We start from the raw sequence: 25,154 nt of genomic DNA, 5'->3' as shown, positions 1-25,154 counted from the left end.
TTTGCTGGTGCAGGGAAGTAGTACAAAGAGTTCACCACCTTACTTCTCACTACATAATTCTATACATGTTAGATTCTGATAAAATGCTTCTATAAAAAATAATTGGTTTCTTCACAGGGTGGATCATTTATTGCAACCAGTGGTGGATCAAATAGTCAGGTCAGGATTTTCTCTATTTTTATCTAGTCTTGTCCAGATAGCTTCCTGGTAATTAAACTAATTAAATTCAGGAGTCAGAGTTTAAGTCCAGTAGTTTTGCATGGGGGATTGGTAATGTTATGCATTAAATTGTAAATGAAGTGATCCTGTTCAGATTAAATTTATCTGAAATGGCTCTCTGAAATCACTTCTTAACACTGTTTCAATTTCACACACGGTTTATTGGTGAGAGCACAATGGTGATTCTCTGTACTCTTGACTACCCAGATAATTCTCTCTTGATGAGGCATCTGTCATTGAGACATAGCACTGAGAGATGTAGTATCAGTCTAACTTCCAAAGCAAACATTAAATGTATAGAGCTATGCTGTCCTCTCATTTGTTCTAGGTATAGGAAAGGTCACAGCTACTCTGTAGTCCCACAGTCTTTCTTCCCCTAAACACAGTTTCACATCTGAAATAAGATTTTATATTAAACTTCCACAAGGCAATAATTGCTTACTTTTTTTTTAATTTATAGGGTGGTTGCATTTGTCCTGATGGGAGCAGTGGTAATAGACAGGTAATTCTTCTTCTGAGTTTATACTTTCACCTACATAATGGAGTACTTTGAATTAATCACCTAGTAAGTATGGACACTTGGGTAACACTAAAGAGTATTGATAATTTCCTTAGTATGGATAGAATTATATACAATGAAATGGAAGAATGAGTCCCACTTTACTTTAACTGCATAATTACCATTTGGCCACTAACTTTCTCTAACTGTGCTTGGTAATCCAGATGCTCTGTCAGTTGACTGTTATGTGCTAATCATTCGTTACTTTCAAAAACCAGAGTCAATATGCCCTGTAGTAACCAAAGAATTTAATTGCATCCAGCTTCGGTTCCTTGTCCTTCTCACTGGTGCAATAAAATATTGTGACTAAAATGTCAAAATCTGATAAATATTTCAAAAGATAATCTCTTAAATCAGTATTTAAATTATTCTTTCCCATAAAGAGAATCACTGCAATTTCATGATCAGTGGCACTGGATAAACTTTTCTCTTAGGCAATGCCTCTGTGCCAGGAAAAAGCCCAAGGAATGTGATTACATGGGCATTATAGACTAGCTTTACCAGGCTTCTGGCTTCACCTGGCTTTGCCAGGTGAATTTGGATTTTGAAGTCACTTATCCTCTACCTGAAAACTTATTTTTGAAGCTTTTATGGAAGCTGTATTTACATAAACCAATTTTAATGGTGTAATTTTTTTTCGTTTTCAATTTCAACAAGAATCATATTGTGGATTATTATTTCTATAAAAAAGCATGCTATTTAAACAAACTAATTGTGTAAAGAAATTACTGCTTTCTGAACTTAACTGTCATTAACTTTAACATATAGCAACAGTAATTTTGGTCAGGTAAAATACCACCACTTTCATATAATTGAGGCTGAGCAGTAATCATGACCCAGGTGTTTTAAGATGTAGACTAGTCTATTAAAATAACTAATATTGAAACTTCATCAAGGAAAAACTTTTTTATTTGTTGTGTGATTGTAATGCTATATGAGGAAAAAGGTGGACGTCCTTATGCAAGTTTTCATTCTAATAGGGCCTTTCTCTTTGCATGCTTAAATTGGTGCAAAAAGAGGCTTAGTTTTTAACAGCAAGCCACCGCAGCTTGGCTGGGGGAGGAGAGTATATTTAGTTGCTATCAAACAATAATTTTCAACATGAAGAAAATAAGACATCTAAATTGGACACGTTAGAAAACCAGTTCTCAGTGCAGATGTGTGACTTTGATACACAAGAGACTTGTATTTCAGGTTGTGATAGTATCAGCTGATAGAATTAATTTATTATAAACTAGGTAGCAATAGTCTTGATCTTTGTCTGCACCCAACAGTAAAGTTCAGCAATCTTTGCAAAAGAACAGGCTGAATTAAAAACCAGACTTATTTTCATTTTCTGTCCAGGGTTAATCCTCTGTGTATGGCAGTAGCAGTGCCTAAGATTAGCATGTAAACACATTGGCCATGACAGGCAGGTTCATTCTTCTGAATAAAAAAAGCAAGGTATAGGTAGATGTATATGTATAAATAAACCAGCATTCATAAATCTTATGTAAAAGAGACAGTCATCTACTACCTTGAAGATTCTTCAGCCCAGGAGGAAAATTCCTGCAAAAAGCTTTCTTGTAAAATTAAAAGCTATGAGTTACATGAAGGTCTGTTCAAACCTGGAAAGGATTATAAATAAGAGTCAAAGCTATACATATTTAAACCATCTTGTTTCAAAGGAAACTATGGGTTTCCTTGTGTGGATCCCCAAATTCCTCACACTGCAATTATTCCACTTTTTCTCTAAGCTTCCTCTAAAGACAAGAGCTCAGTCTACAAATAGTCTCTGAGGAAGCAGTCTAACCATAGAATAATACTTTGTCTGTTTTGTATATAAAGGGGATGTGACAGTAATAATGGATGTTATGTACTGGTAAATAGTCTTCTCCTTTAAGTGGTGAGCTGAAAAATCTGCTCTCCTAAACCCTATTTACACTTTGGAATTTCAGTATTCTAGCAATTTTTAAAAACACCATCAGGGTCATGATCATCTATAACAATATAGAGTCTGCCAGGTATGACATAGGATTCTGTGATTAGAAAGAGTAAAATGAAAAGTTACGATTTCTTTCAGGTCTTTTAACCTGAACAGAAAAGTACCTGCTAAAGGTTTCCTTATCTCTAACAAAAATAACCAGTGTTCTCTTTTAATGATAGCAGTAATGTCCTTTTTGACAGCTATATTTTGAAAGAATAGAAATTCAGAAATGGACTCACTTACTTAAATGTCTGTTTGCAAGAAAATAGCTAGTCTGTGTTTTCATTTCAGGGAGCCCCAGGTTCTTCACACAGCACATATTCTGGTAACCAGGTAAACATTCAGATAAAATGCCCTATTCAGAAGCTCCATCTAAAACCTTCCCTGAAGGAGGAGCCAAACATAAACCAGTAACCCATTCTGTCTTCTGCACAGGGAGGGCCTTTCTTCTATCCCGGAGGATCCTATGGACAGGTAGTCGTTCTTCCTCCATTACCAGGATAACACAGGCTCCCATCATCCTGGTTCCTTCACTCCTGATATTGTGGGTGCCATGACATGCTATAATTACAGACCTGACAGTTGTCTCATAGAGTACAAAACTTACATTAACCCTGATGCAACCTAGTGGTGTGAAGCTTGACAGAGAACAGTACAGAATGGCATTTGCAGTTTCTTTGCAGAATTCAAATTTCATCAGGTTAAGAAAATTACCGCCAGAAGACTTCTTCCTCTTTAACAATATTGTCTTGATTTTTATTTAGGTATATAAAGTTAGCTCAAAATTGGGAGGAAGGGTGTAAAGTGAGAACCAGATACACTGGTATTTAAATACTCATCTTGTCTGCAGGAAAATAGCTGATCTGTGTTTTCCTTTCAGGAGGGCCCAGGTTCATCCCACAGCTCTTTCTCTGGTAACCAGGTAAATATTCTGGTCACTGTGCCTGCACAGGAGCAGTCTAAAACTCTTCCTTGAGAGAACATTTCAACTACAAAACAGTAAATTTTTATGTTTTCTGTACAGGGAGGGTCTTCCTTCTATCCTGGTGGATCTTACGGACAGGTAAGTTGTAAAGATAAGACAAACTTCTGTTATCTTCATTCCTATATTCCCCATATGGTGGCTGTTGTGAAATATAACACCCAAGAATTGAATCAACCATTTATAACTTACAACATTAAGTCTGTCAGAGGAAAAGACTAAATTGTGTTTACAACTTCCATGGAATGATCTTTCATCCAGCTAAGAAAATTAGTGATAAAAAGTTCCTTGTTCTTATTAGGCCAATATTGTCCAGCAATATTGGCCTAGAGTGGGTCAGGTACATGGCTATTTACACCATCCTGTTTGCAAGAAAATAGCTAGTCTGTGTTTTCATTTCAGGGAGCCCCAGGTTCTTCACACAGCACATATTCTGGTAACCAGGTAAACATTCAGATAAAATGCCCTATTCAGAAGCTCCATCTAAAACCTTCCCTGAAGGAGGAGCCAAACATAAACCAGTAACCCATTCTGTCTTCTGCACAGGGAGGGCCTTTCTTCTATCCCGGAGGATCCTATGGACAGGTAGTCGTTCTTCCTCCATTACCAGGATAACACAGGCTCCCATCATCCTGGTTCCTTCACTCCTGATATTGTGGGTGCCATGACATGCTATAATTACAGACCTGACAGTTGTCTCATAGAGTACAAAACTTACATTAACCCTGATGCAACCTAGTGGTGTGAAGCTTGACAGAGAACAGTACAGAATGGCATTTGCAGTTTCTTTGCAGAATTCAAATTTCATCAGGTTAAGAAAATTACCGCCAGAAGACTTCTTCCTCTTTAACAATATTGTCTTGATTTTTATTTAGGTATATAAAAGTTAGCTCAAAATTGGGAGGAAGGGTGTAAAGTGAGAACCAGATACACTGGTATTTAAATACTCATCTTGTCTGCAGGAAAACAGCTGATCTGTGTTTTCCTTTCAGGAGGGCCCAGGTTCTTCCCACAGCTCTTTCTCTGGTAACCAGGTAAATATTCTGGTCACTGTGCCTGCACAGGAGCAGTCTAAAACTCTTCCTTGAGAGAACATTTCAACTACAAAACAGTAAATTTTTATGTTTTCTGTACAGGGAGGGTCTTCCTTCTATCCTGGTGGATCTTACGGACAGGTAAGTCTTCTTCCTCGTTTGTAAAGATAACAGACTTCTGTTATTTTCATTCCTGTATTGCCCTTGAAAGAAGGAAGAATCGTTCTTGAGGGAACCAAAATAATACACTTTTTTTATTTTCTGTACAGGGAGGGTCTCCTCTCTATGACAGCAGCAGTGAATCCTATGGTCAGGTAAATACTGTTTTTTTCTCTTTGTATAAGGGGTGCTGAGGGCCAATACCCTGGTTCCTATGTACAGCTATATTCTGTATTTTGGCTTTCACTATATTTTAATGAAGGTCGTTTTTTTCTTTGCAGAGTGAATTTGCATTTACTTTTAACTAAGTAGCCTCAAAGTTTATAGGGGAGTAAAAAGTGGGGTGCCTCCAACCGTTCACACTTATTCTCCTCAACGATGCTAGCTTTGAAATATCTACAAGATGAAGGTCTCTTCAAAAGTAGAAATAGAATTTGAGTTTAAAATATGTTAAATTTATGTTTTACAGGGACATAAGTATGAGTTGCTCAATAGCCATTCTGATAACTAAGTGATATTCATGTTTTTTAAATCTCCCCAGAAAGGGATCTCTACAGTAAGTGTCAAAAAAAAAAAAAGTCTGTTTGCAATATGAAAATTATTTATGTTTTCTGAACAGGGTGGATCTTCCACATACAGTGGTGCTGGATCTTCCACATATAGTGGTGCTGCATCTTATGGTCAGGTAAGTATTATTTGTCTCATACATCAAAAGCTTAAGCTTGCTGTGTTGGTTCTTATGTGCACTGCGTTCTGTATTTCAGTTCCTTTTAAGTGATGACCATGGAAATGCCATTTTACCTTTTGTTTCTCTTTACTTTTATTTACCCCTTTACAACTCTAAACGTTTCCATAATGGAGGGAAGGCGATGCACTATATACACTATCCTGCTAACTGTGCCACTGTGACTATACAATGCTTTAACTACTGTATTGTTTATGCATTAGCTCATTCAAAAGGAAAATATTTTGTGCATTTACTTTACACACCTTACTTATGCAGAAGCTGTTGAAAGTCTAGGGGAATGCACATACTATATTTGAAGTCTGTATTTATTGATATGAATCTCATTGTGGGATCATTATGTAGGGACCATCTTACGTTTTGTTTAGCAATACATTTTAACCAGCCAAAGTCATATAGAATTATTTATTAAAAATAATAAAAGATATGATCCAGATTGCTTTTTCATGGAAAATTGTGTCATGTTGCTACTTCTAGTGCAGGATCTAGAAAGAAAGCATAGACAATGGGATTTCTGAATGTAAAGAATGGTTAATTTTGCAAATCAACTTTATCTAAAATTTTTCCTTATAAAAATGTGTGTTTACAAGGAGGGGGTTTTTTAACCTCTTCTGCTTAAATAACAGGTAAAGTTATGTATTTTTTCTTTTCTGGCACATTCCCTGGTTTAGGTAAAATTGGAGATTCTAAGTGGCTGGTTATTTTTATTTTTCTATTTTATATTCTCCACAAGTAAGGTCATGTAAGAGTCATTATATTATATTAAAATAAATATTTTTCCATTATTTTACAGGATTCACCTCCCATAGGAGATGGTGAAACTGATGACAGTGTAAGCATTTCTTCTCAAATGTATCAATATCAGAATTTACTACCTTTTTATTCTTTTTCTACAATACAACTTCCCTTATCAATACTGCACAGACTAGTTCCCTCTCCTTCCATCTCCAATTCACACTACACTTCATTTGTGTTTTTTCAATGCCAGACATATAAGATTCAAGTTTCTTCATCTATATATTGCATGGGAATGGCCTGTTTTCATGTAGTGTGGTGAGAACTGCTTGCTTTTCTGTTTAAGAACATGCCTTTTCTCCTGACTAAAGTATATTTCCTATTAATTCTGGTGAAGCTGTTTATAAAACTTTCCAAGTTCAATGTCTCATTTTCTCGGAGTCTTGAATAATTGATTGTACTTTAACTGGATTTCTAATAAGTCTGTTTTCCAGTGTTCTGGTTAGTAGGAAATTGTTTTCCACAAATGTTTATATTCAGCTGTGCACTTCAGTCCCAGGTATAGTGAGTCACTAGTTTCCACACAGTTTCTGTATCAAAATCTTCTTGTGGATATTCAGCAAAGCTAATTTATTAAAAAGCTAGAGGGCCCCAAGGCTGTATGGAAGAAACTAAGGTATAACAACAGTGGTGTGTACCACTAAGGTCTTACATGAACTAAGACAGGTTTTAAAGTGCTGATGTTTTCCCCTATAGTATTCTAAGAGAAAATAATATATATTGAGATGTGATCTCATTCCTTTATTACGCTACATCAGGATTAGGCTTCCCAAATAAAGAAATGGCATTCTTCAGAAATGAGCAGAGAAAGGACTTGAAAGAATGCTGCTTATCCTACAGCCTACATCTTTAACCTTCCCAACAAGTCACACAAACAAGCAGTAGTTTTCTTTGCCTTCCACCCTTGCTTAGGGAAAAAATAGAAATATTTGCCATGCAATAACTAGATTCCAATATTTTTAGGATTCCACCTCACCATCTGGCAGCCGGCAGAGTGAACGGGTAAGCACTCCTTCCTTACGTGTTGCCAGGGTGTCTGCCCCAGTGCTTGGCAACTGCTAGCCACCTAAATTATATCTTGTGTGGGAGCTGGCGTGGTAGCTTCCAGTGTGGGATAAAAAGTCCTCAAGCACAGAGGGAATGAAGATATGGCTGAAGTGTTAAAGTACTGCTAGAAATCCCAACTGATGCTGAGGTGTGCTCTTGAATCAAACTCACATTACACACACAGTACCACAATTTACTTGTTCAGGTTGCTGAGCTTTTTTACTCATTGTCTGCCTGCAAAAGGCTTCAATACCATGATTTGTCCAGCATTTATTGTAAGTGAAACCCTTTGCTTTGTTGTGCTGTATGACTTGCTTATGAGGGCTTCCATTTTCCTGTCACTTTTACATGGCACCCATTTTATTTATTCTAATGAGAACTAAATGACACAGACTGAGAAATTATTTGGTTGAAAATACAAGAGCTCTTTAATTGTTGTACCCAAAAGAGCAATTATCAACAAGCATAAAGGGGCATGTGCTGTTTTATACAGAAAGACCTTTTTTTGGTTGTTCTTGAACAATCCATGAGAGAAAACTAAGGAATGTGGAGAAGCAAGAAGCAGTGTTCAGCTTCCATCCTGATCTTTCCATGCAACAAAAGAAAGGAAGTTTTTGGTTTTTTCATGTAATTTCAATACATTTTTCAGGATTTTTATTCCCCAGGAGGCAGCCAGTCAGGTGGACATGTAAGCATCTATTTTATTCATTATTTGCAGTTCCCTTCCAAAATGGCTGTTCTATTTAAAAATTATCCTCATGAGTAAATTATACCCAACTGTTTATCTCCTAGAATTTCTCATGATATCTGGTGTCATGTCTTGTGAAACCAAATGGCAAACTGTTTCTAAAAAAAAAAATTTTAAAATTTTTAAAATGTGTGTATGACTATTCAACAATATAGTCTTGTTTTCCAGAAGCCATTTTAAAGAAAAATAAATTGGGTCTACTTTTTGCAGGGATCATCTTCTCAAGGTGGTGGCTACTCCAGTGCACAGGTAAATACTAACTTTTTGTATTTTTGACCTGAAGTACCTGTTATACAAAAGCTTGAGTCCTCATATTGTATTACAGCAATTTTTTATCTGGGAGCAAGATTCATTTGGTACTCAAACACCTTTTCCTTATATATCTCTACATAAAAGCCCGAGTGTAAGCAGAGTGATTGAAATACAATTCATGTATTAACTGATGTTCTAACACCAGGAAACAAAGTATTAAATATTTCGTATTAATTAATATTTTAAAATATAAATATTTATATATTTTAAAATATATTCGTATATTTAAATATTATATAATATTATATAAACAAATATTTAATTATACAAATAATATATACAAATGTACATGAAATGTTTATAAATTTAGACATATTTATACATGCTTATATATGTTTATAAATATAAAAATAGATATAAGTATTTATTTATATAAATAATATCTTGTTTAAATTTAAATATTAATTTATATATTTAAAATATAAATTACATTTGGGGGTTTTTTTCAGGACTCATCCTCATCCGGAAGCAGCCAGTATGGTGGGCAGGTGGGAAATTATTTTTCTTCGGTGTTTTTTTCCCCCCGCCCTCCCAACATACATATTTCAAGAAAATATTACCAGATTGGTAATACCTAAATTTTCAGGCCACTGGGGGGGGGTTTATCCTCATTATTTTTTGTATAGCTAAAATTGGGTTCTTAACCAGATAGATCTTATAAAAAATAGTTTAGAGAGTAAAAGACAATACATTGTAGTCAAATATACGTGTCAAACTTAAAGAAAATCTTTTAAATGAAAATATAACATTTACAGGGTTCAAATTCTTCAGGAGGCAGCCCGTCTGATGGACAGGTACGCTTTTCTTTCTCCACTGTTCAGTTGTGCTAGTGTCAGGCACTCACAATTTACTTTGCATATCTTTCCTTCACAAAAACTGTTTTACTTCACCACTGCCCTTTTTGCCCAAAGCCTCAGCAACACATTACTTTCTTTTTCCGTGTCATTCAGACATCCTGCAGGCCAGAGTAGCCAGTAGTAGCTGTCTGAATGGCCATTGTATTTGGGCTTCCGTACCTGCTTTGGTGCTAAATACTTTTCTTCTTACACATTTCATGCAGATGGAATGTGGAAGGTGAGACACTGAATGGTGAACCCCTGGCCACCTCTCAGTTAGTTTTATCAGAGTAGAAATCACCTGTTTTCTGTAACATTTGTAGCATGAAAGAGTACTGCATGTATTCCAGGTCCTTTGGCCTCTCTAGGGAAAAAAAAAATTGCCTTCTGTAGTATTACTCAGAAGTTTTTTACTTGTTCTTCTGGTGAGTAAGGTTTTTAAGATAAAGTTTGTATATAACAAATTTGAAGATAACAAAATTAGAAGTTTTTTGCCCCATCAGAGCATTAAGTTCAGGAATAGTTGCATAGGATGAACAAAAAAGAGACTAATTTCTAGAAGTTGGGCACTTCAGCAGTTATGAATGAAACTTTATGGCTTGCATACCTGGGATGGTAGAAGAAGTAATTTGAGTTGTAACTGGATTTCCTTTCAGTCCTGTGCTCTTGATATCTTAAATATTTCCTGCATTCTTTACAGGGTGGATGTGATTGTTCTGGGGGAAGTTCTGTAAGTGTTATTTGTTCATTATACATTTTCTTTTACTAAATTATTTAACTGGAAAATTATCTGTGGTCCTATTTATTTCTAACTTATTTATTTGAATGCACTCTTTTATATTCATTTTTCCTTTGGTGACTTACATATTACTGACAGGGTAGGAGTTATTTCTCATTATGCCAAGATGAAGAATTTGGAATCATAGAATCATTTAGGTTGGAAAAGACCTTTAAGATCATCGAGTCCAACTGTAAACCTAACACTGCCAAGGCCACCGCTAAACCATGTCCTTAAGCACCACATCTACACATCTTTTAAATACTTCCAGGGATGGCGACTCAACCACTTCCCTGGGCAGCCTGTTCCAATGCTTGATAACCCTTTCAGTGAAGAAATATTCCCTAATATCCAGTCTAAACCTCCCTTGGTGCAACTTGAGGCCATTTCCTCTTGTCCTATCGCTTGTTACCTGGGAGAAGAGACTGACCCCCACCTCTCTACAACCTCCTTTCAGGTAGTTGTAGAGAGCAATAAGGTCTCCCCTCAGCCTCCACTTCTCCAGACTAAACAACCCCAGTTCCCTCAGCCGCTCCTTATAAGACTTGTTCTCCAGACCCTTCACCAGCTTCGTTGCCCTTCTCTGGACACGCTCCAGCACCTCAATGTCTCTCTTGTAGTGAGGGGCCCAAAACTGAACACAGTATTCGAGGTGCGGCCTCACCAGTGCCGAGTACAGGGGCACGATCACTGCCCTAGTCCTGCTGGCCACACTATTCCTCATACAAGCCAGGAACCCCCAAAGTTGGCAGCAAGGTGTATTCTCTGAGCAGTGACTTTCAGTTACCATATAGTATTTAGAGAGATGTATATCTCTTCTCAAAAAAAAAAAAAAAGAATTGATTGCATTAAATAGCAGAATTAATTGACAAAAGATATGTTGTGAAGGGAAGCTAAAATAATATCATCTACAAAATTGCCAACCATAAAAAGTTGTCTCAGAAATCAATGTTTACCAAATTAAAAAAAAAAAACAAATCTGAGCCACTTCTCATATGTGCTTTTAAATCCATATGGAATTATTTAGATTGTGAAATAGGGTAATACATGCTTTCCAAAGCAAAACATATGTGGTCAATCAACACGTAGTATGTAAAGGACATTCCTGCACCATGGGTAGCATTCTTATTTTCTAGGCAATGAGTCATGGGTAGGTACAAAATGATACTTTGTGATTTACGGTCTTCCAAGCCGAAAAAGACTATTTGCTATCTTGGCAAATTAAGAAAAGTAAGTGAAGTGTAAGTGTAATTTAATTTCAGATTGTGATATTCTTCCTTTAAAATACCATAGAACAGTCATTCTAAGGATTTTTTTTTTTCATTTTTAGTTTATGGTCAAAGACAAAGGCTAATTTTTCTTTTTTTTTCTCCCCCCTCCCCCCCCGCCCAGGGTGGATCCCCTACCTTAGTCAGAAGTGATTCCTCTGCAAATGTAAGCAATGCTCATGAGCTTTTAAGTGTGCCCTGTGTTTGTTTTGTCAATATAATGGCTAGACAGGCTGAAAAGAGTCAGTACCTAATAGAAGTCATACACTTACGAAAATAATCTACCTTAGTTATAATTAAAAATACACACAGGACGTTCATGCAGCACTCACAGTTTCTCTTTCCATTTGAAATAGTATTCACTCAAAGAGAAGTCTTTGAATTAAAAATGTTGTTTGGCCCAAATGCAGGTACATAACAATATATGTACTTACTTCGGGAGTCAGTTCCATAGGCTTCCTTGGAATTATGTCAAAATATCCCCTAAGGACGTGGACTTATGTGTTTGTATTCCTCTTAGATCATTTACTGCAAGAAAGGTTAGTGTTCATAGATCAGTAATTTAATGATGCTAGCCCTCTCATATGGATAAGAGCTCTTTTGCAGGAGAGACCTGTTTACAGCGTTCCCAAGACCAGTTCTGTTCACCATGTGTTAGAAAGTCATGCCGTGTATGTCACTGGAGCTCTACATGTGCTGCACTAAAGGGAGAAAACATTTGCGTCTTTTTGTATGTAGCACAGAACTCTGTGGCATTGTTACCCGACTGCTAACTGACATAAAGCTGGCTTGGACACAGCTACATAAATGTACCATACAAAAATTAATATTACATTATAAATAGGACTGGTCTTGTGCTCCCTTGTAGGAAGGAGGAATGTGTATATATCTACAGTCAGGAAAATATTCTTACCCACCTGTCTTCTACATCCTTCATAGTATTGATGTTGGGATTTTTTTCCTTTGAAACTTCCAATTGGGACTGATTTTCTGGTTTTTTACTGACTTGGTTGTCTTTGGACAGCAGTTTGGAATCAGGGATTGTGTATAAAGATTGAGGGAACATAGTGGTTGTGTCTACATCGACAAGTACTGCAAACTGCTAGGATTGTTTCACTCTACAGAGTGAAACAATCAGTTCTCATGAACTGATGGCCACACTACACACATTTCAGGAAGGGTTTGCTCTGGTCTGGTCCCATGGACCAAAAGTCTGTTTACTATCTGAATGCATTAAGTGTGCCCCTAGAAAGCGTTTTACAATTTCATTTAATCTGAAAGGCATCCAACTAATTCACTCTGAGACCGCTCCATGATGCAAAACAAACTACAGTGAGTGGCAACTATCAGGGGTTTTGTCTCAAAGGCACACTCCTGATCTGTACTTTAATGCATAGATGCACCCAGTACCTCAGCATGCGAGAATGGCTTTTGCATACTGAATGTAGATCTTAGTTCTCCCCCAACTATATGTTGCAGTCTACCTCAGAACATTGTCTTTAATATCTTCTTTACAGGGCAATTGAAAAGTCATTTTACACAGTTAAGATTCCTTATGAAGGACACATTTCTGATAGATGCTTAACATTACATACTAAACACAAAACAGTTTCATTTCTTCATGAGCTTAGGAGATCTTGTGGAAGCTCAGAGTACTCAAAAGTTCTGTAGTACTCTGCAAAAATGAATATTAAAAGCTTTTTGTGGGGATGTCATTCTTCAGTGTGCTGATTTTAAACTGAAAGAAATAAGCTGCCTATCATTCAGTCACATCCTTTGAAGTGAAATAACTGGTATTTCCTTTCTGAAAGGGCTCTGGAGGCAGCCATTCTGGTGGACAGGTACACACTAAATTTTAGATGTATTAACAAAGTAGGGAAAGCTAGATTTTACATTTTGAGTGGATTTTAAACCCAAGCAAAAAAGTTTAAAACAGAAATTTATATACTGCTGTCCTTCAAGAAGTTTTGCTTTAAAATAGTTCTGTTAGAGAAAAATAACTGGTTTCTTTTTTTTTTTTTTCCCCCCAGGGCTCATCTTCTTCTGGAGGCAGCCAATACAGTAGCCAAGTAAGCACTCATTCCAAAAGGAGAGCCAGCTTGCCACTTTTGAAAATGATGGTTATTCACAAACTCAATTAAATTCAGTTTTGATATGGGAACTATGTTTAAAGAGCAAAAACTCAGTAAATTAAATTCATCATTGAGTATGATATGTCCTTAAAATTATACATGATGGCTTTTTTAGTAAATAGTGCCCTTGTTTTCGTGAAACTTGCATAATGAAGCTCACACAAAAAAATAGGTGTGGGGAAAGAATGAATCAAAATGTGATTCAAAGAATGAACGAGCATTTTTGATTCCTAGTGGACCTAATTCCATTAAGAAGAAAAACAAATCAAATATCCCCTCTTTAAAGAGATGTCTTCTTGTATGAGGTTTCAGTAAACTTGCTTGGTTTGGTTTTCAGGGTCCTGTTAGGTAGCCAATCTTTTACTGCTGGCTTTGGCCCAGGATTCAGCTTTCCAAATAAAGAAATGCCATTCTCCAGAAATGAGTAGAGAAAGAATTTGAAAGAATGCCGCTTTAACCTTCCCAACAAGTCACACAAACAAAGCAGTAGGGTTTTTTGCCTTCCACACTTGCTTAGGAACTCAGGTATTTCTCCAAGTTAGCTTGTAAGGCTTGAACTCTAGTTATTAAGGCATACTGAATGTCCTGCTTGCCTGCCTTCACTCTTACCTTGCTTTCTTGCTCCTATTGTCCTGGGAGAGTCATATTTTGATTTAAGGAAATCCTACAGCAGGTAATTCACTTATTTGGTATTCTTTACAGGATTCATATTCCTCTGGAGCTAGCCAGTATGGTGGACATGTAAGCTCTTACTTTTAATATTTTATATGATATATTTGTTTTACCATTATTTTACTCTTGACAAGTAAAGGATTATCCAGATAACTCAATTTAATATTTCAAGAAACTTTATAGTGATCTATTCTGTGTAGTAGTACTGTGAATTCAAGGAAGACAAAAATATAGAGTTTATTCTGGGGAGATTACAAACAAACAGTCAAATGACAAAATACAGATGTCTTTGCCGCTCATCTCCATGAATTATGTATTCAGAAATAACTGATTTTCAATATTATTCCAGGGACCATCTTCTTATGGAGGCAGCCATTATGGTGGACAAGTAAGCATTAATAGTCCCTACTTTTGTAGTTTTGACCTATGCAAACTTGTAGTTTATTCATTGTCTGCCCAGCTGTCTACCTTAGCTTTATTTATCTTAGTCTAAAATCTTCTCAGTAAATCTTTCTCTGTAGCATTCTGGTGCTAGTGTGATTAAATAAAACAAGTTCAGATGAAGACCATTATTTAAGACTAAGAAAAAATAGAATGTGAAATACATGGTTAACTCAATTTGCTCCTGAAATTTGCAGGACTAGAGGTCATGTCTTTCTGAAATAAATTAATACTTCATGAAGCTGACCAAAATTTTTAAAAGCTTCATGAAATGATTGTATGATTCCATGAAATGGGTGTAAAGAAGTTTCAGTTTCCCTTTTTGTTGATATTCAGGGTTCACCTTCCTCAGGAGGCAGCCAGCATGGTGGACAGGTGAGAATTCTTCCCTTGGAGTGTTTACTACTTTATCCAAGAGACTTGGTAGTTCTCCATGTAAAAGAACATTTTAAGGATATGGGGGTTTTTCTTTCATGTTTTATTTGATTTGTTGCTAGGTATATAGCAGTTATGAATGTACATGATACAAAGCCACAGGAGAGTTTTTAGGAGATGTAATTTCTGATGCATCATGGTAAATGCAGATGAGTCTCACTCTTTTTTGTACAGTCTGGTTCAGTCCACTCAGTTTTGCACTGAAAGAAATTAGGTACTTCTCCTTCATATGGAGCATGGTTTAAAGGAGTACTATGACACGGATGTAGTTTAATTCTTTTTGTTCAGGGTTCACCTTTTCCAGGAGGCAGCCAGTACGGAGGACAGGTGAGAATCTCTTCCTGTGTAGTCCTTATCCTAACACCCAGCTTCTACATCAAAACGTTATACTTTTCTATTGACTGAAAAAATAACATTTTGAGTAAACTCTGTTAATCTGGTAATAGATGATCAGGTATGTAAAGATATATAATCTGAAACAATACAAAAACTATGAAGGGCCAGTACTTCTATTGTATCACAGTAAATACAGTTCTGGCCTTGTTCTACCCTCTGACCTGCCCTCCTCCTTCTGGACCCATTTCCCTTCTGCTGCTATCATAGTTTCTTAGCTCTAACAGTAAGGAGTGGCTGGAAGCAGATTGCATTCCTCCTCTACCTCAACCTATGGAATACTTCACTTCCTTCAGCAAAATGCAATGTAAGAATTGATACCAGAGGAGTAGTATGTCTCAGGAGGGGAACAGGAGAGAAGGTCAGGAGTTGTTAAGGGAAGGTGTTTCATGCCCTTGTGAAATGAAGGATGATGGATAGGGTTCATAGTGCTGCCTAGTGGTATAGCCTTTAATATGGAGTGAAATCCCCAACAAACTCATCCTTGGCCTCTGAAAACATTTATTGTCATATTTATTGGAGAGGGAATTAAAGGAGAAAGAGATTTTCAGTCCAAATACAGTCTCCCAAAACTAGGTATATAATCCTAATGGCTCATGATCAGTATTAAGGAAGATTCATATGTTACAGACCATCTCTAATTTGTATAGAACACATAAAGGAATAGGTTAAGTGTTTATCTTTCTGTAATCTTTCATTGTACAACAGAGAAAGAAAATAGTCTTTCTTTCAAAAACCCTTAAAGAAGCTTTCTGATAGAGAAATAATTGGCAACTTTGCTTCAGGGTCCATCTTTCTCAGGTGGCAGCCATTATGGAGGACAGGTGAGAATTGTTTTTCTATTTATGGGTTGTTTTTTCCATTGTTCACCTTTCTGTCTTTTTCTGTTTTGTGAAAAACAGAATATTTTATAAAGGGGTGGCTTACAGCAAAGCAGTGTTTAGGCAGAATAGATGAATATATGACCTTCTGCTGGGTCAGCCCACTCAGGAAAGTAAAACACAGGAGGCTGCCCTGAGCACACAATCCAGTGCAGCAGCACTACTCACACCTGCCTGAAGCTGACTTTGATTTAAACTTTATTGTTCTGTTTAAACAGTAGCCATTGTAAAGGCCAATAGATTTCAGTATGGTTATAAAGGAAGTGTTCGCATTCCTGTGATACTTGCATCCATGGAAGACAAATAAAAGTGTGTCTTTCTGTGACAGATCATAAGTTAAAGAATGTACAACAAATATAAATGCTTTCTCATTTCTTTAGGGTATAGCTTCGTCAGGAAGCAGCCAGTATAGCAGACAGGTAAAACTCCTGCTTTCATAGTATTTGCAGGTTTGGTACACAGTTCATTAGGGAAACTGACACGTATTTTTTGAAAAAAGGAACATTCTAAGAAAGAATAGCTTTAAGCCAAACTGAGTGAGGATTGCTAAGTATGGGTCTGTCTGGTATGTCAGATCATGATATGAGTGAATGATATATGAGTGAATGATCATGATATAGTGAATGATCTGCATAGAAATGCTTCCTTAAACAGACTGTGGTTCTAAGAAACCCATTTTTGTTGTTATGTTTAAAGAGAAGCAATCTGAAAACCTAAGGACCACAGAGAACAAGTGAGAATATTACTCAGTAACATAATTAGTTACTCATTTTTTCCAGGGCTCCTCTTCAGGAGGCAGCCTGTCTGATAGACAGGTACGCTTTTCTTTCTCCACACCATTCAGTTGTGCTAGTGTCAGGCACTCACAATTTACTTTGCATATCTTTCCTTCACAAAAACTGTTTTACTTCACCACTGCCCTTTTTGCCCAAAGCCTCAGCAACATGTTACTTTCTTTTTCCGTGTCATTCAGACATCCTGCAGGCCAGAGTAGCCAGTAGTAGCTGTCTGAATGGCCATTGTATTTGGGCTTCCGTACCTGCTTTGGTGCTAAATATTTTTCTTCTTACACATTTCATGCAGATGGAATGTGGAAGGTGAGACACTGAATGGTGAACCCCTGGCCACCTCTCAGTTTTATCAGAGTAGAAATCACCTAGTAGGCCTCCACTGGAAGTCATCTTTAGTGTTTTCTGTAACATTTGTAGCATGAAAGAGTACTGCATGTATTCCAGGTGCTCTGGCCTCTTTAGGGAAAAAAACCCCAAACTATTTTCTGTAGCACTACTCAGAATTTTTTACTCATCCTTTTGGTGAGTAAGGTTTTTACTGTAAGTTTAAATGAGAAATTAGAAGACTATATTTAAAAATTTGATCAGTAAGTGCACAGCTAGCCTGAAAGGATAGTGGAGAGAGAAAGAAACTACTTTTTAGATGGAGCTTGGTGAGTCTATGAGCAGGATTTTATACTGCGTTTTCTTGCAGTAGCAGAAGTTTGATTTACTAATTCAGAGGCCTCTTCCAGTCATAGACTCAGGAAAATAAGTTTGGTTGTGTTTTATACAGGGTGGATGTGTGTGCCCTGGTGGAAGTTCAGTAAGTATTCTTTGTCTTTGTATATTTTTCATAGTATGTACACATACTGGAAAATTCCCAAGGAACTACATTTCTTGAAATAATTCTGTCTGTGCATTTATATGTATGATGAAAGTTCTCATTTTAGCACAATGTGAAAAAAAATTTTGAACCTGCTAAGGACAAAAATATTAAGTGACTTGCAACTGTAGTATTGTATTCAGAACTAGCTACTCAGATGCATTTCTATTTTCAAACAAATACACGGAAAATAAATTGCACTTTCCCCACCCTGGATTAAACAAGTAGTAACGTTCTCCAGTATCTGTATTAAAGGAAGACTAGTGCTAATTCTGTAAAATATCCAGACATGAAAAACTGCTTCAAAGCATTTAATTTCTTTTGGTTTGTAAGAGAGGCCTGGGACTTTTCTAAGAATCTGTTTCCCAAATATCTCATAGTATATGTACTGGATTTTGGACACATGTGTGTAATAGTGCTCTTCTTACGATGGTTATTAACAGTATGATTGAACTAGTGAAACTTAGATCTAAAATCTTGGCCCAAAATGCCTCCAAGTGGGAGCAGAGCAACGCATTTAAAAAGTTAAAGCTATTTCCATTTTTCTGTCTAATTAGTATATTCCCTATACTTTTGTAAATACTTAAAAAAACTAAATAACCCACTGTTTTGCTGATTAAGCTAATTTACTTTTGAGGGAGGGTTCAGTTTTCTGTTGTCTCAGTATAGTCAAAATTGCTTAGATGACTACTTCTCTTTCTGGGATTATGAAATCAAGCAAAACCCACATGCCGTAAGTTTACCACTCATGGTATATATGCCACTTCAGAGAATCAGAAGTGCTGAAAACAACATATAAATTATCAGCTTATTTGTCTTTGCAAGCAAATAATCTGAAGGAATAAGGATGAATCGAAACTAAATCCTTTACTTGTTTAATCAACCAAATAGAAAAGTATACTAGCAATAGTGTAAATGACTTGATCATTGCAACAGGACAATATGTTCTCTTGTTTTTTCCTCTACATGACATTGAATTTAATACAGAGTAAACATTGCTATTTTTGTTGAATACAGGGCTTTTTTGGAGGAAACAGCTACCATGGTGGACAGGTAGGCCATTTGTCTTTAACGTTTACACAGATGAGTTCCTCAGGACTAAACATGGCTCAGTTGCCATATTTGCCCAGAAGCCATTAAATATTAAGTTAGGTTTAGTCACAGAGATAGGGATAATAACTCCAGAGAGTGCATGTGGCTTTTATTGAATCACTCTTTACATTTCAGTTATATCTTTCTAAATACTAGAGCCAAGATTTTACTTTGTATTTACCTCAAAAAATACTGAAGAATAATTCATGGGGTTCATCTCATTGCACAAAGCACTACTATGATGTGCGGATAAGTAGCCATTTGCCACTGCATTAATAACTGCGTAAAGTTCTTCCAGTTGATCGGTGTCATGAGAGTTGTTTAGATTAGGTCCAGGTGTTTTTGATGCCAGGTGGTATTTAAAAAAATTATTTACAAAAGTTTCACATTCTTTTTACAGGGTTCATCATATTCTGGAAGCAGTCAGTATGGTGGACAGGCAAGCAACTTTTCTTTGTTTTCAACATCTTCTTCCTACTTGCTATTTATTAAATGAAAAATATGATGCAGTGCATATACTGCCAGTCAGTTTTTCAGAGTCATTTTACTCTCAATAAATATCTGAAAACAGCGACCGTTTCTCAGTAACTGAAATGGAGTAGCATGAATAAAATTCAATTTAAAGAAACTGAATAGATCATAATTTTAGTTGTTTTACCTCAGAATGCCTCTTATCTCAAGAGATAATTTTAATTAACCATGTTTATGTTTCAGTTTCACATTGCTATGACACCAGTTCAAAATCTACTTTCTGTTTTAGTTTTCAATTATATTGAAGTTATCCTTCTTTTTGCATTTGTTTAGATTAAATACTTGGAAATCTGGTACAAAATATACCAGTAGATATTGCTTTGAAAATATAAATTCTGGTGTGTTACCCACAATAATACTACTTTCCTCATCTTCAGCTGCAGTTCGAGTCTCTTACTGCAAGCAGCTCCCTATGTACCTTTTGTAGACTTAGTAGTTTGTCAATGATCAAGAAATCTTACTAGCCCAAATAGTTAACAGATGTAATGGCTGGCTATCTAATAAGAAGATGGAACATATTTTTCATTAGTATCACTTCGCAATGTTTCACTCTGCTATACTAAAAAATAATTTAATTTCTTTTTACTCCATTGGCAAGCATTTGAGTCCAGTATCACTTTATTAAGATAATTTCTTGTAGCATGGGGAGGATTTTTAAGAGCTGCAAAACAATTTTTTCCTGAATTACTTATTTGGAATAATAAGGATGCTCTTACAATAATACACATGATACTGTCTGAACACGTTTGACCTAGCAGAAAATCACAAATAAAGTAGATTTTTTTTTTCTCTTGAACAGAGCCATACTTAAAGAAACTTTATATCTGTATATTTATGTCAGAGAATCATCTTAGCAGGTGTTTTGTGACTGTTTGCCAAATCTGCTACTTTCAACTCTTAAGGAACTTAGTGGAATTAAGTCAGAAGTCTTTCACTGCACCTTTTTAGATTAATATACTTTCCAGATTTCTACTGAGATCCCTGTCAAAAGGTCCTTCTGTGACGTTTCATTCTGCACAGAAAAAAAAAAAAAAGTAACTGCTGTTATTCTGCCAACACTTAAGCACTTAGGTTTCCTGTGATTTTTTTAATAGGGATCTTCTCCCTCAGGAAGCAGCCAGTATGGCGGGCAGGTGAGTATATTCTTTTCCCATCCCATCACTCCTAACTCTTTCCCTGTACTGTCTGGATCACATCAGTTACTTGATGCTGAAAGATACATTCATTTGGCCATTTTACTGAGCTTAAATAGTTGAGGTAATATCAATTAAAGTCATTTCAGCTGAATAAAAGAATTGGTTACAATGAATTACTGCTCTGTGTAAAACTATAATCACTATACTGTATTTTATAACACCACTTTCTTGTTTCGGAATAACAAATTGCCATTGTTTTGGTATGTAGTAGATAGTTTAAGTTTTAGGTACCCCAGTTACTTTTTGTTCAAACAACATGCAAATAAGTTGGTCCAAGTACTGCACAAATTGTCTCAAGACAGTGATAGGAGATTTTTTCATTCAATTAATAGATGTCTGATTGAATTCTTACAGGGCTCATATTCTTCTGGAGGCAGACAGCATGGTAAACCAGTAAGTAAAAAAATTTCAAGTTTACCTTTTTTCTTATAAGCCTGTTAAAAAAATTCTGTTCAGTTAGTTACGGACTAGACGTTTTTTCTGAGAATTACTTAAATATGCAAAGAGTGTCACATGATTTACTTATATGGGATAATCTCAACAAATCAAACACAATATTTATTTTCATACAGTTCCATAGTTTTGAGCCAGAATTTTACTCTGTAACTGAACTTCTAGTCAATCTCTGGATTAGTTCTAGTAATCACAGAATGAGATTACAGGATCCTTTTTTTTTTTTTTTTTTTTTTTTGTAAGGGACTTCTCAACAGCTATTTCTGTTTAAATTCATAGTAATCATACACTTTTTACTCAGGGCTCGCTTTTTCATTGATTTTATATGCATTGTCTTAAGTATTTCTGGCTTCTTTTGAAGAAAATACTTTCTTTTTCTTTTTGAAGGAAATAATAGTTGACATTTGACTATATGTATTTTCATCTTCTCCCATTTCAGACCACTTTTTTACTATAATTTAGACCTTGCTCTTGTTGTCATTCAATGGCAGGAGATATAAATAAGCACACACAATGTTTTAGTTTATCTCTTATAGAAAATAAGATGTATCCACCTGTTATTAAAAAGTGGGCACAAATGTTACATTTTCTTATAAAGGAATCATAAAGGTGAGACATTTTGTGTACCATATTTGATGGCATTTCTTAAAGAGTCAAAGTTTATATGATTTCCTGTTGGCAATGCCATTCAAATAAGCAGAGCAACTTTGCCAGAAAACTAAGACTCTTGTAGAACACCTAATTTTTCAGCATCCACTTTTATTTTCGGTTACCTTCCTCATTAGAGCTTTCTTCCAGTAGGGCTGTAACATTTACCTTTGTTGTCCCTGTCCGCCCCCTCGCCAAATCTAAATGTAGACTGATTCCAGGTGAATTAATGTTTAATTGGATCTTATTATTTTTTCCTTTCTATACATTAAACACATCATAACTACAAAACAGCTCTTTCTTCTTGAGAACGTCAAATTAAATTCTCTAATACATCATTCAAAAGAATACTTGTGACAGAAAGATATTAAATATTTGTATTTAATATATCCATAATATTAATAATATTTCAGATAAGCTTTTCCCTGGGATTTTTGGATGACTGGACACGAAATAGTGTTCATGCTCCTGTGGTCCTTTATTCCAGATAGCAAGAATATACTGAAGTACAAATAGGCTTAGAGTTGAAAATGGCTATCTTTTTTCAGGGTTCATCTTCCTCAGGAGGCAGTCATCAAGGAAAGCCAGTAAGGATATTCAGTATTCCACAACCATGTTAGAAATGTCAATATTGGTTTTTAAAATAGGTAACAATAATGAGGGTGAAATTTAAAATTATGTTACAATGGTAAATGTCTGAGAAAACTGACGAATAAAAATTGGAATATTTTGTTCAAACTTGAACCTTAGGATGAAGCAGCATTCATTTCTCCCATAGCAAAGTTTTGATATACTCTGTTTCTTACACATAGGAACATGCTTGGATCATTCTATTAAGAATGATGTATTTAAATATCAGAGTAACTGTTTCAGTTTCAAACTTTGTAGTTCAGTCAATGATACATTGCTCTGAAAATCCTCTGAAACCTTTCCTGGAATAAAGAGGACACAGCTGTGCTTACTTGAGACCATTAAATTAAAATAGGGGAAAAAAGTGCAAGGAAAAAGGTAAAATCAAAGTCAGTATCAAAACTACTAATATCTAGGGCATTTTCGAGACTGCTGTGTGCTCTTTGGACACAATTCACTAGGAGTGTTGTACAACAAAAATAAATGGTTTATAATTATTTTACAGGGCTTCCCTACCTCAGGAAGCACTTATTCTGGGAAAGTGGTAAGAATACTTTCATCACAGCATTTTCATCTTCTTTTCTTAGTAAACAAAGAACCTGGGTGGTTGATAGAGCAATTTCGGGGTGATTTGGTTTCAAGAGAATATTCTGTATTAGTTCCATTTATATTAGAGCATATTTAAAGAAATTGCTGTGGAAAATATGGCCTCAGCCTGGGAAAGCTATTTCAATATCAGTTATATTTTAAATCTGAATCTCTCTTGCTTCACATTCCAGTTAGTGGCCTTGTTACAATTTGCTGTCCTCTATTTTTAAATTCCTGTTCTTTGTGTAGATTTTTATAGGCTCTGCTCAGTTAATCCTTCACTTTTTTTTTTTTTTTTTAAATAAGCTAGACTTTTGAGTTTTTCACCGGCAGGTCACTTGGTTGGTTTTGCACTTTTTTTTTTTTCCCCCAGTACTCATCAATTTTTAATGTCCTCTTTCAACTATAGGGATGGAAAACTCTGTATGGAATATAATAATGGAATGAGAGAAAAATAGACTTTTGCCCTTTCATCAATTTTAGCTGAAATTTTCAGGTGTAAGATGAGATAGAGTGTGTAACTAAAACTATTTACTTTATCTTTGCAAAGCTACCTTCCTCTTGAACACCTTAAAACCGTGCTGGGGGTTAAGCTATTAAAATTTTGTTGATCACAGGCAAAACTGTGTTCAAAACCGTTGGGTAGGAACACTTCTAGATTTATTCATTTGTTTGTTTTCAGAATTCACCTTCCTCAGGCGGCAGTCAAGTGGTAAGCACTTTTCCTCTTTGTAGTTTCTACTGGTTTCTTCCTATACACATTGAGAAAACCAAAAGTATTGTTTATACTGGGAGGTATCTGTTAGATTTCCCATATCTGAATAAACGTTCGAGAATACATGTGCAACATAATATATGGGAATAGTATCAACAAAAATGAGGAAAAGTGGGACCACATAAGTGCTTTATACTTTTGATCCTGCCTATCACTTGAAAACTGAACATCTGTTGATTTACGTGTGCTATAAATGTGGCACATGATCTTTTAACATCGGAAGTGTCTACATAATAGAAGGCGGCTAATGGGAAAAGATTTCTCTGAAACTTTCTATGCTTTTATAATAGTAATAAATAGAACTATTTTGAATTGGGTTTGTCAAATTGCTTTCTTTTTTTATAGAGCTCTGCTGGGAAACACTCCACTCCCCGATTCCTGCTGTTACTCAGTGTTTTGAGTGCCTTTGGTCTCTCTGCTGCTACATCAAAATGGTCTATATGAAATTCTGAAGAGTTGCTTGGCATCCTACACATGGATTATATTCAGTAATATTAGATTAATTAGTTGATGTAAGAAAAAAAATACCCTCAAGTCAAATTGGCAGATGCTACTTGGCTGTTATGTTGTATGTCTAGCTAGTATGTCATGCTGCTCATTAGTTTACCTTTGGTTTTAGTCATTAGTAGATATCATTAGTTTTGTCAGTGTTTTAGGCATCATTTTAAGAGAGCATATTGCACCCTACCTATATGATTTATTTTTATTTCCGATGGGTAATGCGATGAACGCCTACCTGAAATCTGATTGGTGTGACAAGCAAATACTTAGAAAAGATTTGGTTATTAACCAAAGCGGAGGAGGTCAAACAAATTGTTGTATGCAAACTGAGCACCGTGCCTGGTCATCATCACATAAAATAGGGCTAACATAGACATCTGATAAGCAGTCCTCCATGGGACAGAAGAAAAGATGCTAAAATAGTATCAGGGTATTGGTTTTAGTCTATTGTAATCGAACGCATGTTCAATATGGAGGTTGCAAAGCAAAAAAAAAAACTCCATGGGACTGAAATTTTGGGGGGTTAATTAAAGTTTATTAATTAGAGAAGCCAAACAGCTCAGAGCAAAGAAGTGCTGAACGCTGTTCAAACTGATTGCAAATACCTAGAGTTCTGTAGAGAAGCATATGAGGCAATGCCCCCCAGGTTAGGCTGATAGTCTAAAAGCTGCTGAAAAACAAT

General features: G+C 35.9%; 2 long non-coding RNA genes across 2 annotated transcripts; both read left to right on the top strand.

The window, feature by feature from the left end:
* Positions 1 to 4,725: 4,725 nt before the first annotated feature.
* On the top strand, positions 4,726 to 5,048 carry LOC142412649 (uncharacterized). Its single transcript, XR_012776555.1, has 3 exons — positions 4,726 to 4,760; positions 4,863 to 4,901; positions 5,030 to 5,048. It is a non-coding gene; the product is annotated as an uncharacterized LOC142412649 (long non-coding RNA).
* A 1,410-nt stretch (positions 5,049 to 6,458) lies between these two features.
* Positions 6,459 to 9,050, top strand: LOC142412719 (uncharacterized). The gene is made up of 4 exons (XR_012776594.1): positions 6,459 to 6,496; positions 7,423 to 7,461; positions 8,465 to 8,503; positions 9,016 to 9,050. It is a non-coding gene; the product is annotated as an uncharacterized LOC142412719 (long non-coding RNA).
* The last annotated feature ends 16,104 nt before the right edge of the window (positions 9,051 to 25,154 follow it).

The sequence above is a fragment of the Mycteria americana genome, chromosome 7 (assembly GCF_035582795.1).
Source record: "Mycteria americana isolate JAX WOST 10 ecotype Jacksonville Zoo and Gardens chromosome 7, USCA_MyAme_1.0, whole genome shotgun sequence".
Classification (NCBI taxonomy): domain Eukaryota; kingdom Metazoa; phylum Chordata; class Aves; order Ciconiiformes; family Ciconiidae; genus Mycteria; species Mycteria americana.
Note: the sequence above shows the minus strand (reverse complement) of the source record. Positions and strands in the feature narration are given on the sequence as shown.